The sequence below is a fragment of the Tetrao urogallus genome (assembly GCF_951394365.1).
Source record: "Tetrao urogallus genome assembly, chromosome: 1".
Lineage (NCBI taxonomy): Eukaryota > Metazoa > Chordata > Aves > Galliformes > Phasianidae > Tetrao > Tetrao urogallus.
This window is the reverse complement of record NC_136813.1, coordinates 133,854,322-133,868,473: the sequence shown is the minus strand read 5'-3', so window position 1 is coordinate 133,868,473 and position 14,152 is coordinate 133,854,322. Positions and strand designations below refer to the sequence as shown.

The 14,152-nt window shown below is 37.9% G+C and overlaps 1 protein-coding gene across 3 annotated transcripts in view; it reads left to right on the top strand.

The window, feature by feature from the left end:
- Positions 1-14,152, top strand: part of ERC1 (ELKS/RAB6-interacting/CAST family member 1) — a gene marked incomplete at both ends in the record, with an annotated part of 276,770 nt that overhangs the window by 56,386 nt on the left and 206,232 nt on the right. The window lies entirely within an intron of this gene.

The following is a 14,152-nucleotide window of genomic DNA, read 5'->3' as shown; positions in this document are numbered from 1 at the left end:
TTTTTGAAGCTGGACATGCTAAAACAGTAAGCCCCCTCTCAAAAAAAAAACCACCAAGGAAGTGAGGTCTTGCAAAGAGATTTTTGAAATGAGTGTTTGCAGCAAATATATACCTCCACATACCTCTTACTTATGTTTTCCATGGCCCAACCCATTGTACTTGTGCTCTTGTAAGCATTTATATAAGAAAGCAAGAGCCCATTGCATTTCTGAGCCAGATTTAGGCCAGATTTATTTTTTTTAGAGCAGTAATCTCTTGAGTGTCTGAAGTGAAGATAATATGATTCCAGAGTTTCTACACTATGATTTTTCCTTTATTTAGCAACCAATGATAATTCTGTTCCAATTCTTGTATCTATTTCAGGAAGAGCCCCAAATGGCTTCCATTTGTTTCTAAGTCCGGCATCTTAAATGAGAAGCTGGCAGGAGCTGTGTAATTTTTCAGGAACGCAGTTTCTTTTGTTTCTGCATAATGATGAGTAGGTGTTGAGCGAGAAGAATCCTTGCTTCATTCTCAAATGTCTGGAAATCATCAATCATTTAAATTTTAGCATTTACACGAAAAGATTTTCTGGAGAAGGTAGAGATTGCTATTGATTTTGAAAGAGCAAATGCTGTTTATCTATCGTATTTTAAAACTAATTGCTCTTTGATGCCAACCTCTTTCTAATGCATTGAGAAAGATAAAGTGGATGTGCTGTAACTAGTAGCTCAAACTGTTGATATATTGTGGAATTCAGCCTTGAAGCTGAGCACCTCAGTAGCCTCGGAAATATGATGTCATGTGAGAGATGCCAAACCATCTCTGTGTGGAGTTGACCACGCTGATTGAACTCAAGCTTGTTAGTACAAATCTCATGCATGGGGGTCCAGAAGGCTGGAGAAAATCAGGGGATACTACAGAATTGAAGCTGACTGCGGCTGAACCAAGATTATTAACTCAGGTTAGTAAAATCTGGCAAGCAAACTTAAAGAGTTCTTGGGCACAAAGTTGCTCTGCGCTACAGGATCTGGTTCAGAGTTGCTGTCATAGAATCACAGAACCCGTAGTGTTGGAAGGGACCCTTAAGGGTCATGTTGTTCAATTCCCGTACAATGAACAGAGACATTCACAGCTAGATCAGGTTGCTCACAGCCTGATCCAGCCTTGCCTTGAATGACTTCAGGGACAGAGCTTTCACCATGTCTCTGGGCAACCTGTTTGAGTACCTCATCACCCTCCCTGTAAAAGACTTTTTCCTTATAACCAATCTAAATCCACCCTTTTTTAGTTTGAAGCCATTTTCCTTTATCCTGTAATCACAGACCTTGCTGAAGAGTCTGTTCCCTTCTTTCTTGTAGCTTCCCTTTAGATACTTAAAGGGCACTGTCAGGTCACCCTCGAGCCGTCTTTTCTCCAGAATGAGCAGCCCAGCTCTTTCAGCCTATCCTCATAGGGAAGGTGCTTCATCGCTGAACGTGCTCTAATAGGTCCATGTCTTTCCTGTACTGAGGGCTCCACATATGGATGCAGTGCTCCAGGTGAGGCCTCATCAGTACACGGCAGAGGATCAACTCCTTCATCCTACTGGCCATGCATCTTTGGATGCAGCCCAGGATATGGTTGGCTTTCTGGGTTGTGAGGGCACATTGCTTGCTCATGTCCAGCTTCCCATCCACTGGTACCCCCAGGTCCTTTTTGACAGGACTGAGCTCCATCCTTCCATTCCCCAGCTTGTGTTGGTAACGGGAATTGTCACGACCCACGTGCTAGACCTTGCAGTTGACTTAGTTCAACCTCATGAGCTACTTTTGAGCTCAAGCCTGTCTAGGGTCTGCTGGATGGCATCCCTTCCCTTAGGTGTGTCTACTACACCACACGGCTTGGTGTCATCTGCAAACTTGCTGAGGGTACACTCAGTCTTACTGTCGACGTCATTGATGAAGATATTAAAGAGTATCAGTCCCAGCACTGAACCCTGGGGGGACACCACTTGTTACTGGTCTCCATCCAGACATTGAGCCTTTGACCACCACTCTCTGGATTCAGTCTTGTAGCCAGTTCCTTGTTCATCAAACAGTGCACCCATCAAATCCACGTCTTTCCAATTTGGAGAGAAGGATGTTGTGGGGTACCGTGTTAAAGGCCTTACTGAAGTCCAGATAGATGACATCAGTAGCTCTTCCCTTGTCCGTTGCTGCATTGACATCATCATAGAAGATCACTAGGTTGGTCAAGCAGGATTTCCTCTTGGTGAAGCTACTCTGGTTCTCCTGTATCACCTCCCTGTCTTCCATGTGCTTTAGCAGAGCTTCCAGGAGGATCTGCTCCATGATCTTTCCCTGCACAGATGTGAGACCGGCAGGTTGGTAATTCATGGGTCATCCTTTCTACCCTTCTTAAGAATAGATGTGATGTCTTTTTTCCAGTAACAAGGGACTTCACCTGGCTGCCATGACTTTTCAAGTATTATTGTCACTGCACCACATTTGTGTAGAAAAGGGTCCCTGTGCAGGTCCTGTAAGATGTGTCCGTATCACCTTCCTTGCCTAATCTTCTATTAGGTGTTTATCTGTGTTTCTACATTTAGTTTAGTTTAGCACTTGGCTACCTTAAATACTAACTGCGCAATTTTTTGAGCTGCCTTGAAGAAAACTGTCTATTTAATTGGTTGTTTTATAACTGGTATACCCAGTATCTGGAGACACGCTAAACTCTTCTCTAAAACTATTAAAAGGAGCAGTAATATTGCAAATTTGCAATATTTGCATTTGCATGAACTATGAGGATGCTTCGTATTCTAACACATCAGAAAATCTGAGAGAAGCTTCTGTAGCAGTTTCTACCATATTAGCCAGAGCGTGTTCTGAGATGTCAGAATCCATGGTTACTATTTATAAGCATATTACACTTTTGTTGAAGATATTTGCTAGGAATAATAATAAAAATCTATATTCTGAAGGAAAAGATATTCCTTTATTTTTCATCTTTGAAGCTTAATTGTAGTGTAGAAAGTGATGTTGAGACTGAAGGACATCAGATGGTGTCTCAGATGGTGCAGGTGCAGTGGCCAGCAGTCTGACCTTAAAAAGCAATCATAAATTAATTGGTTTCTTCTATTACTGTGATTGAACTAAAGATTGCACTAATTTCCAAAGGAAGGTAAGTTCTTAACAGAATCACAAGTCTGAGCTCTCTACATTTATATCTACAGAAAAGCTTACCAAGGATCCCTTTCTTTCAGTATTCTGTTTCAAATAGTGGCCATACACAGGCACTTAGGAATGGGTAGGGCAAACATGGTACTTCTCTGTAATGTTGCCCTATATTCAAAATTATTTTCAACTCAGGGATTTCCTGATGGTCTTATGATGTGTCAATTTAGTAATTTCCGTGGATCTACCATGTAAGTACTTAGTCAGTGTCTTGTCCAGCCCATGTAAATTTTTGTAGCTGTGGCATCATCTTGTTAGTGGTTCTGCAGGCCTGTTGTCTGCAACAGGAAGAACATACTTCTTTTCTTTAGCGTTTGAATCTGTCTCCCAGTATCTCACTGGATGACCTGTTATTCTTGCTCCAGAAAACAGAGTGAATAGAGGATCACCACTGGGACTGCTGTGCCAACTGTGATTTTAGATTTCTGTCATATCCTTTCCACGTTCTCTCTTTTTGCAGGCTGAAAACTCATTTGCTTCTTAGGTGTGCCTCATATATGCCTCGTATATCAAAGATATGCAGTATCTTTGATAATATCCCAGAGCACCGTCTCAGTTTATTATTCAGGTTATGAAATGGATTCTCCTCTTGATTGATGTATCTCTGATCAATTTGACCCTGTTGGACTTTCCCCAGATGTTTTCCTGAATTATGGGCAATTCAAATAATCTTTCCATACTACTTCATAGGAAAGATCGGGTACCCAGCATAATGTAGGATGTATTTGGCAGTGCACAAATACAGAGGACAGTCTCTCGTGAACACAAAAAATGAAAAATTATATGTTTTATTGAACATCTGGGCACAGATCTGCATGCAGTAACTTTAGCAGATGACAGTGTGATTGCATCGCGTTCCACATTCCTCCACTGCAGAAAACAAGCTTAAGCTTCAGAGCATATAAAAAGAAGTCTGCTATTTTGAAAACCCCTTCTTAAATCTTTCTGAAGATTATTCGTATTACTGTTGGTATTCTGGACCAAACTTTCAGAAATGAGATTGTTATCATACCAGCAAGAAATACTTGATGAAATCCAGCAGCTAGACTTACAGCTTCCAGAATAACTCCTGAGTGACATTAACTGCCATTTCATTGTTCCAAACTCACCTGCTGCAGAATTATCAGTGGTGGCAGTGACAGCACATAGCTCTAAAGATAACGAGGCTTGCTGTGCTCTTTTTGACATCCTCCCCACTCCTTCCAAAATGCTAGATGAACTGGGTGCAAATATATTTTACTTCACTATGCACATTAGTGGATACATAGAACATCAGCACAGCTGTGATTGTATCCACGCCTGGTGTTAAGAGTACTGTGGTCAAGGTGCTTCATAAGGACAGTCCAACATCATCACACCAAGTTGATTAATCCTTTCTCTTTTGAATTCTTCTTTACCATCTGTCTTTAGGAATATACATATCTGAACAAAGACCTGAGATTATGCACTAATAATTTCACAGTCGATAAAGAGGTAACTTCTTGAGAGTTTTTGGAGAGGAAAAAAAAATTTAGGCCAAATTTCCCATCTGCCTAGAAGGAAGGATAAAAACAGAACCATCTGTATTTGTTCTACCCAGGGGGAACAAAAATAAGCTGCTCAGTGTATATTATTGTCAGATACAGTAAACTTCAGCAGTGTTGTCCCATTTTCTTATTTCTTCAGTGGGGATATCAGCACCAACCTTCCAACAGTGGTTAATCTGATAACTGTTCATCTCTGGATTGTTACTAGATATGTATGTATACACTACAAGCCAAATATATCTTTTCAATGGCATATACTAACTGGAATCTCCAGAATACACTGACACATCACAGTATTCCTTATGCCCAGATAGGGATACCTTCAGATGATGTCTTCTCTCCGGAGAACTGAGGAGGATGTATGAAGGAAGGTTCCCAAATATACTCTCTTTTCACTGGCCAGTGTTGATATCTACCTGTTACTCCTTTGAAGCCTTTAATCCTATAATGTTTTTATAACATGCATTCAGAGTCCTGATAGCACAATGCCCTGGCCTTTGGCTTATCCTGAGAAGATGCAGAAGTCATGTACAGTGCTAGTTTCTCTTCCTCTGTGAAAATTCTAGCACATACTTACAATGAAGGATATGCATGCACTACAAATGACTTGGGTCAGATTGATTTGCTGTCCAATAGGCCCCTCGAAATTAAATGGTGATCAGATTGGTATTCTCCTGGGGGAGGGGAGTGGTTGGCTTAAATTTTGAGACCAAGTGGATGTTGGAGGTGAGATGTGGTGGTGTTCTTTGAGATGCCAGCGCAGGGATGAGAGTGGCAACATAACTTCAAAATACAGAATACTTCACTTGACAGACAAAAATTAGAAAGTGTAGGAAAGAAATCTGAACTGTTATTCCAGGCCTGCTCTTCTAATACAATCAAGTGCAGAACTGAATTAAGCGATTAGGAATATAGTGTTTAACAGATAAAGGGTGGTCTTGAATGTAAAGCAATCACTGAAATGGATTGTTCACAGGGGTGCTCATTTAAAATGAGCTTAAGGAAAGAGGTTAGGCAGAAAAAGCTATTATTTGTTTTGTCTTCACTGTGTGTTGAAATGGCAAGCAAACAAAGTACTGTTTGTGAAGTGTATGACAGTTATCTAGCATGGCCTTTATTACAAGGACTGATCCTTATTTGTGGCTATTTTGAATTAAACAGTGCTTACTTTATTATAGGAGAAATTTCTGTGAGTACCAATTCTGGCATCTCCACTGCTCCAGAAAGCAGAGGCACAAGGCTGTGATACAGATGTATTTGACTTAGCTTTATATTATCTAATCGGATACTGAGACAGCAAATTAGGAGCAGCATGGAGCTCCGTGAGTACGATAAGCTGTGCCATCTACACATGCCATTGGAGTACTGCTGAAGAGTGATGTTGCCATTTTATAATGCTCCATGAAAAGAAAGGTTGTTTGCCTTATCTGAGCAGATTTTAATCAACTGTGACAAGATTTGCAAAGAAGTTCTTTTTCCATGCGTGTGTTAAAATTCTTATCCTTTTCTGCTCCAGACTTGGAGAAGGATTTAGAAATTTTAATTAGAGCAATTGGAGTGATCTCAAAGAACACTTTTGTCCCGTTCAAAGATTTTGCAACATAAATAAGACACACTTTTTGAGAGTGGTTTGCAATAGTATGTAGGCTGGTTCAGTAACTGGAACTCTCATACCATTGTAGTATGGGACGTATTTCTAATGAGTTAAGTAAAATTCCTGCTTTGATCAGCTGCTGCATCATTCTTTTAGCCTTTTAGAAGAGGTTAGCAGGGAGAAATAATTTAAATGAAGGTAATTTGAATGGTTCAGGTGTAGATTAGAATAATTTGATTTCTCTAGAAACAGCTTTCAAACGTATTTAGATTTTTTAGAACAAAAAATTGAGAATTTGGGCTATTGTAACTTGAGAGCAAAATGTATAAAGTACAATTTGTACATTTGGTTCTTTTTAATGCACTTATAGTTTGGAAAGTCTTATGTGAGCTTTATAAAAGAATGAAAGTTTAAAACGTTTAAAGTTGTTATTTTCATCCTTCCTCAGTGCAGAGGTTGATTACATGACAGTTCTTCTCAGAACTGATTTTCAGCAAAAAAAAAGGGGTGAAAAATTCCATATTTGTTTTATGTCTTTACAGACTATAGAGAAATCACAAATGCTTTCTGATTATCATATGGCAAATTTCTGATACTTGTGGAGTTTGGGTAATTACTTAATTATGGGTAGGATTTAAGTGAATAGCTAAAAGCAGAGCTACAGTCATCCATGAAAGTGTCTGGTTCTTTTTTTTCCCCCGTGTAATAGTTGTGATCTCATCAGTGTGAAATAATCCACAAAAATTCAGCTACAAATAAGTCTGTTTTGCTTGTTTGGTTTTTTTTTTTTGGTAGTTACACAAGGCAAAGTTTGTAACTAAGTTCACTTTAGTACTTCTGTCCCCTTGAAATGAAATTTTAAAAAACATCTAAAACAATCACAGTGGTGGAAACCTGGCTATGGTTAATAAGTTTAAATAATTAAGGCTTAATGTCTTTTGATATTTTGTTCTATTAGAAGATTTTGCTTGTCAATATGTCTTACATAACTTTACCAATTCCATCCATTACATTCAAGTACACTTTCTTTGTTAGTGTTGATGTTATCCTGCACCTTTCTTCAGTAGAGGTGATATTTGTGGAACATTGTTTTTGAAAACTTGAAGCTTTGTAGCATCAGGAAGTATAAAAGAATTTGAAAATGCCATTAACAATTTGGAAGCTAATTTAAGAAACAAGTAGAAAATATGGGCCTGTTGCTCCTTAAAGAAAAGAAAAAAAAGGAAGGAATTAAGAATTCTTAGCATATAAGTAAATAAAATTCTAAACAAATAGGATTTTAATTTTTAATCAACTTTCCCTTACTTTTTGGAATTCATACTTCTCTTGTCAGATTTTAACACAAGGACTTAGAACTAATAGATTAGTTTGAATTGGTCTCTCTCATTTCTAATCTAATGCTGGAGTTTTACAGGATTTTGCTTTTAATTCCTCTGATCTGATCATAGAGATGAACTAGGTTGTGTGCTTTAGTTTTCAGTTCACGTGATGCCGTTGTTAAGAGATCTTGTGTGTCCTAGTATTTGAGTTCTTGGCTGGATTTTGAGATCACTGGTTGAATTGTCATAGAATTGCAAAGCATGGAGATGGATAACAAGGAGTAACTGAGCTTCAAAGCAACTGGCACCATCTGTTATTCATCTGTGTGGAATTTCCAGCATGTCTTTCGAATATATGCTCATTATTACATCATCAATTTATTTCTCAGGGAATTACATTGATTACGTTAACAAATACAGGAAGTGAGACAAATTGGAAATGGAGAAGCTATTTATGAAGGAACTACCATGATTATTGGTTCTAAATTTCTATGACTGTATTTTTAGTAAGAGAACTTGGACAGTAATCAGGTGTATTACAGATAACTTTTATTACACATTCCGTGTTTGTTTTTTTTTTAGTTCAATTTCATGTGTTGCTAAAGTAAGAGTTAATGCTATAGTTTTTGATGAGTTTCTGAAAAATACTCATAAAAATCCTGAGAGTAAATAATTTTGATACTTCCAATCACTGTCTGGTCCCAGTTTGTATTCTGCAGAATTACAGAGTCAAGCAGGTTGAAAGAGTTCTTGAGAAGTCACTTCATGCAACCTCCTGCTCAATTTTAGTCTCTACACTAATGGGGATTCCACAGCCTCTCTACGCTTCTCTTCCAGTGTGTGATTGCTCTTCTAATTTATTTTTTTCCATTTTATAAGTCAGAATTTATTCTGCTGTTGGCTCTTGTACTTCTGCACACTTCTGTAAAGAGTTTTTCTTCGTCTTCTCTGCGGTGTCCAATTAGATAGCTTTAGACAGCACTGAAATTCCCCCCAAGCCTTTTCTTTGCAGCTGAACAAACCCAGTACTCTCATTCTATCCTCTGACATTGGGTGTTCTGGATGCTGTCCATCTTGGTGACTATCTGTTGGACTCTCCTCAGCTTTTCAATGTCTTCCTTGCACGTGGGAGACCAAAATTGGGTACAGTACTCCAGGAGAGAATCTCACAAGAGCCATTTAGTGAAATAATTCCTTGCTTTCTCCTGGTACGTATATTCTTAGTCATACAGCCCAGGATGTAAATGCTGTCAGCAAGGACACACTGTTGACAACCAATTTGTGTCTTCTGCAAATGTCACATAATCTACAAACCTTCTGAAAGAGCAATCTGTCCCATAACCTGGATTGTTAATAGAGGCACTGAGCAGTATCAGCCACAGTATTGGCGTCTGAAGGTTACTGGGAGTAAGCAGCTACCCATTGGACTTGATGTTGCTGGTCACTGCACTCTGAGTCTGACAGTCCAGACACTTTTCCATCTGCCTTATGAACCACATCCAATTTGTTACCAATTTGGCTACAAGGATTTTTGGAGGCTATATCAAAGACCTCAGTAAAATCAAGATACACAGCATCTACCGCTTGCTGTTTGCCCACACAGCCACCTCGTCATGGAGGAAAATCAAGTTAGTCAGGTAAAATTTGCCTTTGTACAGAATTACAGATTCATTTGTAATATTAAGTTACATTAATTTAACAATTCTTCTTTATGCTAATACTGAACTAACTGTGTTCATGAAATTTTCTTTTTGTTTTATAATATTTGCATTTCATTGTGATTAGTAGGAAATAGGCCGCTGCATTCTTTCAAAGGCTTTGAAATGAAAGGTTGACAGAAAAGCTTTAAGTACAAAAGCTATAATGTTCTCAGAGGTAGGCCTGGACCACAGGTTGAAGAACAAAAACAAGTATCTCGTCCACTGAATAATGCGAAGATCCTGCAGAGAAAATAATGCTAAAATCATATAAAGTCATGAATAGGCCAGTTTAGATTGAAAAGCGAAAATTGTTTCCTAAGTTACCTGCTAAGTTTTTAACTGCAATCATATTGTTTATGTCAATTTTTTAAGAAGGACTTTATGTATGAAAGAGAGTCTACTTCAAAAACTTTTCTCCTTCATTATTCATATGATGCAGGCTGTCTGATTAAGTAGGTTCTGCAGGGAAGACGTTCTCTTCTGCATTTGGAAAGTGCTATCTTGTGATGCGACTGAAAGATAAGGTGTGTTTTTAAGCATAAAGCCTACTCTCTTAAAATTCACTTTAAATGCACCTTTGTGCTTCATCCAAATGCACTGCAAAATCAGATGTAGAACTAACTGAGGGAGTAGCCATGAATGAACAGTATAGTCAGGTAATTAAGGAAAAGCAGGTTGTGATTAAATTCCTCCCTTTATTATTATGCATGTGTATGTACTAATGGTTTTTCGGCCTGGTGCTGATACTACTCAGTATTGAGGACTTCCTCAATTCTTAACTGACATCTGATTTCCAATTATTTTGGTACTTTTTGGTCAGGAAACACAACAAAACAAAAGATAATTGGTCATTTTTAAAATACTTAAGATGCATATAAATTACTTTATCACAAATATACTGTACATACTTAATGTTAATACAGCTGATCTGCAGTTGTATGTAATTATGCTGGATAGAAAGTTACGGTATTGTTTCTCACAGAGATGGAGTGCTATATTGCAGACCTACTTGGCAAATGCAAGGTAAAAAGGTGCATGCCTTTAATTTCTGTCTTGTTTGAAGTAGATTGCTTTTAAAGGAAAGTAGCTATTCATAATAAGAAGTGCTAAACTCAGGTCTGGATATGACAGCCACACTGTTTAAACCTTCTGACTATTTCTAGCCGCCTTCAGTTTCCAGCTATTGAATCTCATAGTTTGTCCAGAATTATCCATTTTGATTTTTTGTTGCCTCTGTAAGCATTTTAAAGTTTGTGATCAAGTTGCACAATAATTAGTTTTGTTTTTATTTTTTTCTAAAGACAGACGATGTGCCTGCAATCATTCTTTGAACTCTCTTCATTATAACAACATCCTTAAGATGTAGACATACAAACTTGACACACACCTGTAGAGGTAGCACCAGTGCCAAGAGGGTAATAAGGCATCACTCCATATAAATCTTTTTTTGTTTATGTAAAATAATCTACTCCATTATCTTGTAATAATGTGATATTAAACACAAAACTTGGAACAAATTTGAAAATGTAGCATTCTTCAGTTTTCTTGGCAAAATAGTCATAATGACTGGTAGCTAGATGTTCCCAGTGGGTAGTTGAAAAGGTATATTTTTAACCATAATGATAAGTAACAGTGAGAAGCATGCATATGGCAGGTGATGTGGGAACAAGTAGCTTACTGTTTATTTCCTTTTTGTTATGTTGTTGTTTTGTTTTGTTTTTTAATAAAGAAATCCTTGGGCATGTAAAATATTAAAAATATAGAAAAATCAACAAATATATATCACTTCTTATAGTATAAGCTTGATTTGAAGGCAGAAGAAGGACTGTTTAATTACTTATCAGAACAGATAACTCGTAAGGAGTGAAGGATTGATTGGAAGGATTGTATTTTTCTGATCATGATATCCGGGTGTTGCCCTGTGCTTGGATTACTATGCAGAGTCCTGTTATGAAAATTAAAGTACTAATTGTCAGCCATTTACGTGGTATGTGTCCACAGTAGAACCTGAATATGTCAGTGATTTATTAATATTGCCGTGTTCTATCACACAGACAAGTGCAAAATCTACATTTCACAATTAAGAAGGATGCTTCTGCACAATGTTTCTCCATCAGCCACGCTTAAATTTGTGTTCTAGGGAGTTTCGGTGTGACTGCAGCCCTGTTTTCAGACCCTTCAGAATCATAGACATGCTTCCAAAATCAAGTCCTTATTGTGCAGTTGAGAGGTGGGAGGTGTTGCTTTTGTTATAATTAACCCAAATCACAGTGGAGTTATTAAAGATGATAGAAGTAGGACATTTCCTTTGTTGAAGTGCAAAGGATTACTTCAGACAGTGGAGACACAGACTTCTCTGAAGAAAAAGCTTGAAAGAAGAATTTTTTATTTGTGAAAACGCCATGCAATGTGAAGAGGAGACAGTCTTGTGTCAGCATGGCTTTAGAAACATGCCTTTAGAAACGTGCCTTTAGAAGCTGATCAGGTGCTGGGTCTTCCACCTACTGCATTTCCATCGTAGTAGTTCCTTGTTTATTCTTAGGTAACTGCACAACTCAAAACCATTTAGAACTTAAATGCACTGCTGAAAAGTAGATTGTTCGAAACAGATATTTGGTGTGTGTGTATATATATATATACTTTTTTTTTAAATTTCTCATTTTCTAAAAGTCCAGAGGAATTGTTTGTACATCTTTTCTATGATCATCCTTTTTCATTTTCTTCTACAATAATAGTATTTAGATGGTTGTTCAACTGATGTTACAAGGAGACATAATTTTCTGAATCTAGTGAAAGTTCATGCAACAGAATGGGATACTTTTTTTAAAAAAGCTCAAAAGGGTGAGGAATTATCTTCAGAATTATTCTATTTTGCCCATGCATGTATTTTTAAGTTGGAAAACCTGAGTAAAAGCAACTTTTTAATCCTGAAACGTGGGTGACTCAAACCTTTTTTTCTTCCTCTACATGTTATTTTCTTTTTCCTTTTTTTTTTTTTTTAATTTATTTCTTAATGTGAACATGAAGTTTGAAAGTGTCCACAACATGTGACTGGGATGTCTTCAACTGTGGATAGTCCTATCAAAGGAGCCAAGCTGCACCCTTTGAGATGTGTTGTTCATATGTATTTCCTCTATTTGTGCTGTCATTGCCGAGCAATGATTACAGAAGAACTTGGTATTATAGCACATAGGCTGTGTGTTACAGAGTGTTCTCAAATACCACCTCACTTAATGTGCCACATGTGCCTTTACAAAAGGGTCACCCCGTTCCTTATCTTGTCTGTTCCTTTCAATCTGAGAATCACAGGGAGAGGCTTTGAGAACTCAAAGGAGGGACTGGAGGATATGGGCAGTATGCGAGTCTCTTCTGAAGAAAGACTAGAGGTCATCTGGTCATTTTCTTTCTTGTTCAAGTGTTGCTGCTCACTTCAACCAAAGACATAGTGAATTTGAGAGTTCATCAGAAACTGCAGGACTGCCACTGCAGAGCAGTAAAGTATCTGAATATTTCTCCAACAGTACACTGTTTGGTGAATGCATGAATGTAGTTGCAAGCGTCCACTCTGTAAATTCTGGATATGGACATTTTTTTAGGAGAAGGCCACTCCTATCACTTGAATTGTTCATGAACACCCTTTGAAAGTTTTTAAAGGCTCCAATTTAGCTGATGTTGAAGCTGCATGCGAAGATATTCAGTGAAACAGTGTCTGCAACAATATATTACACAACAATACAACAGTATCTATATTCACAGATCAAGAGGACTGATAGCCAATCATAGGATTGTGCTGCAATCCTTGAATCTGCTCAATAAGGAGAGTTTATGGAATTTGTTGGAAATGGATCAATATGCCATAGTTACCTTAGGAAATGCAGTTAGTTCATTTCATTCTCTGTGGAGGATGACCAAGATCAGTGAAGAGTTTTTTGTGATGGCAGCTAGTGAGAGTAGTGAGTAAATGGGTGGATATTGGACTGCTTCTCATTGTGTTTCTAAATTCTTCTTTTGAGTGCTAGAGACTTATTGTAGCTTCTTCTTATAAAGACAGTATGTGGTACGATGGTTTTTGATTGAAAGCGATGAGATATAGCTCTGAGTTTCACGTGGGGAACTTGTATGGTGGACTTCCTGTTGAAATGTTTGTAAAGCAAATTCAAGCTCATAAGGAGCTTCTTTTTTAGCACCACATAGTAGTGTATGAAATGAATTTCATTACATAGTTGAATAGCGAGTAGTGGAGAGACTGGAAAAGTACTTTCATTGATGTGTTTCAATGAAATGCTGAGGCCGGACATGGTGACATGAGGATGTTACTCCAGCTTTGTAACAATGAAATACTGTGTCTTGACAGCTTCTTATTCTTAGCGAGAGTGGGCATAAGAAACAGGGTAATAAAGGTTCAGTTCTTCGAAAGGCTGCTGATTGCTTTTAGAAATCTTACAACGTTGTTAAGGAGATGATCTCTGCAAGATTTTGAAGGCCGTGTTATCAACTCCCTGGAAAAAGCATCTCAGATTTAACATCAGCATCTTTAATGTAGAAAAATGACCTCCTCACTTGGTTTACAACCTGCTGAAGAGATAGAAGCAGTATCTGTTTGCAGGCAAGAAGAAGCATGACTCTGACCCTCTACCAGAAGGCAGCTGTGAAAGACTGTTAGAGACCAACTGAGAGAAACCAACTGAGAGGGTTGTTTCTGGTTTGTTTGTCCAAGATCCTTTTATCAGGGAATATCACTCTAAATTGCAAGCATACTTCTAAAAACACTTTCTCAGTAAATCCATAAATACAGTATTTAAAGACAAAATTGCTGCT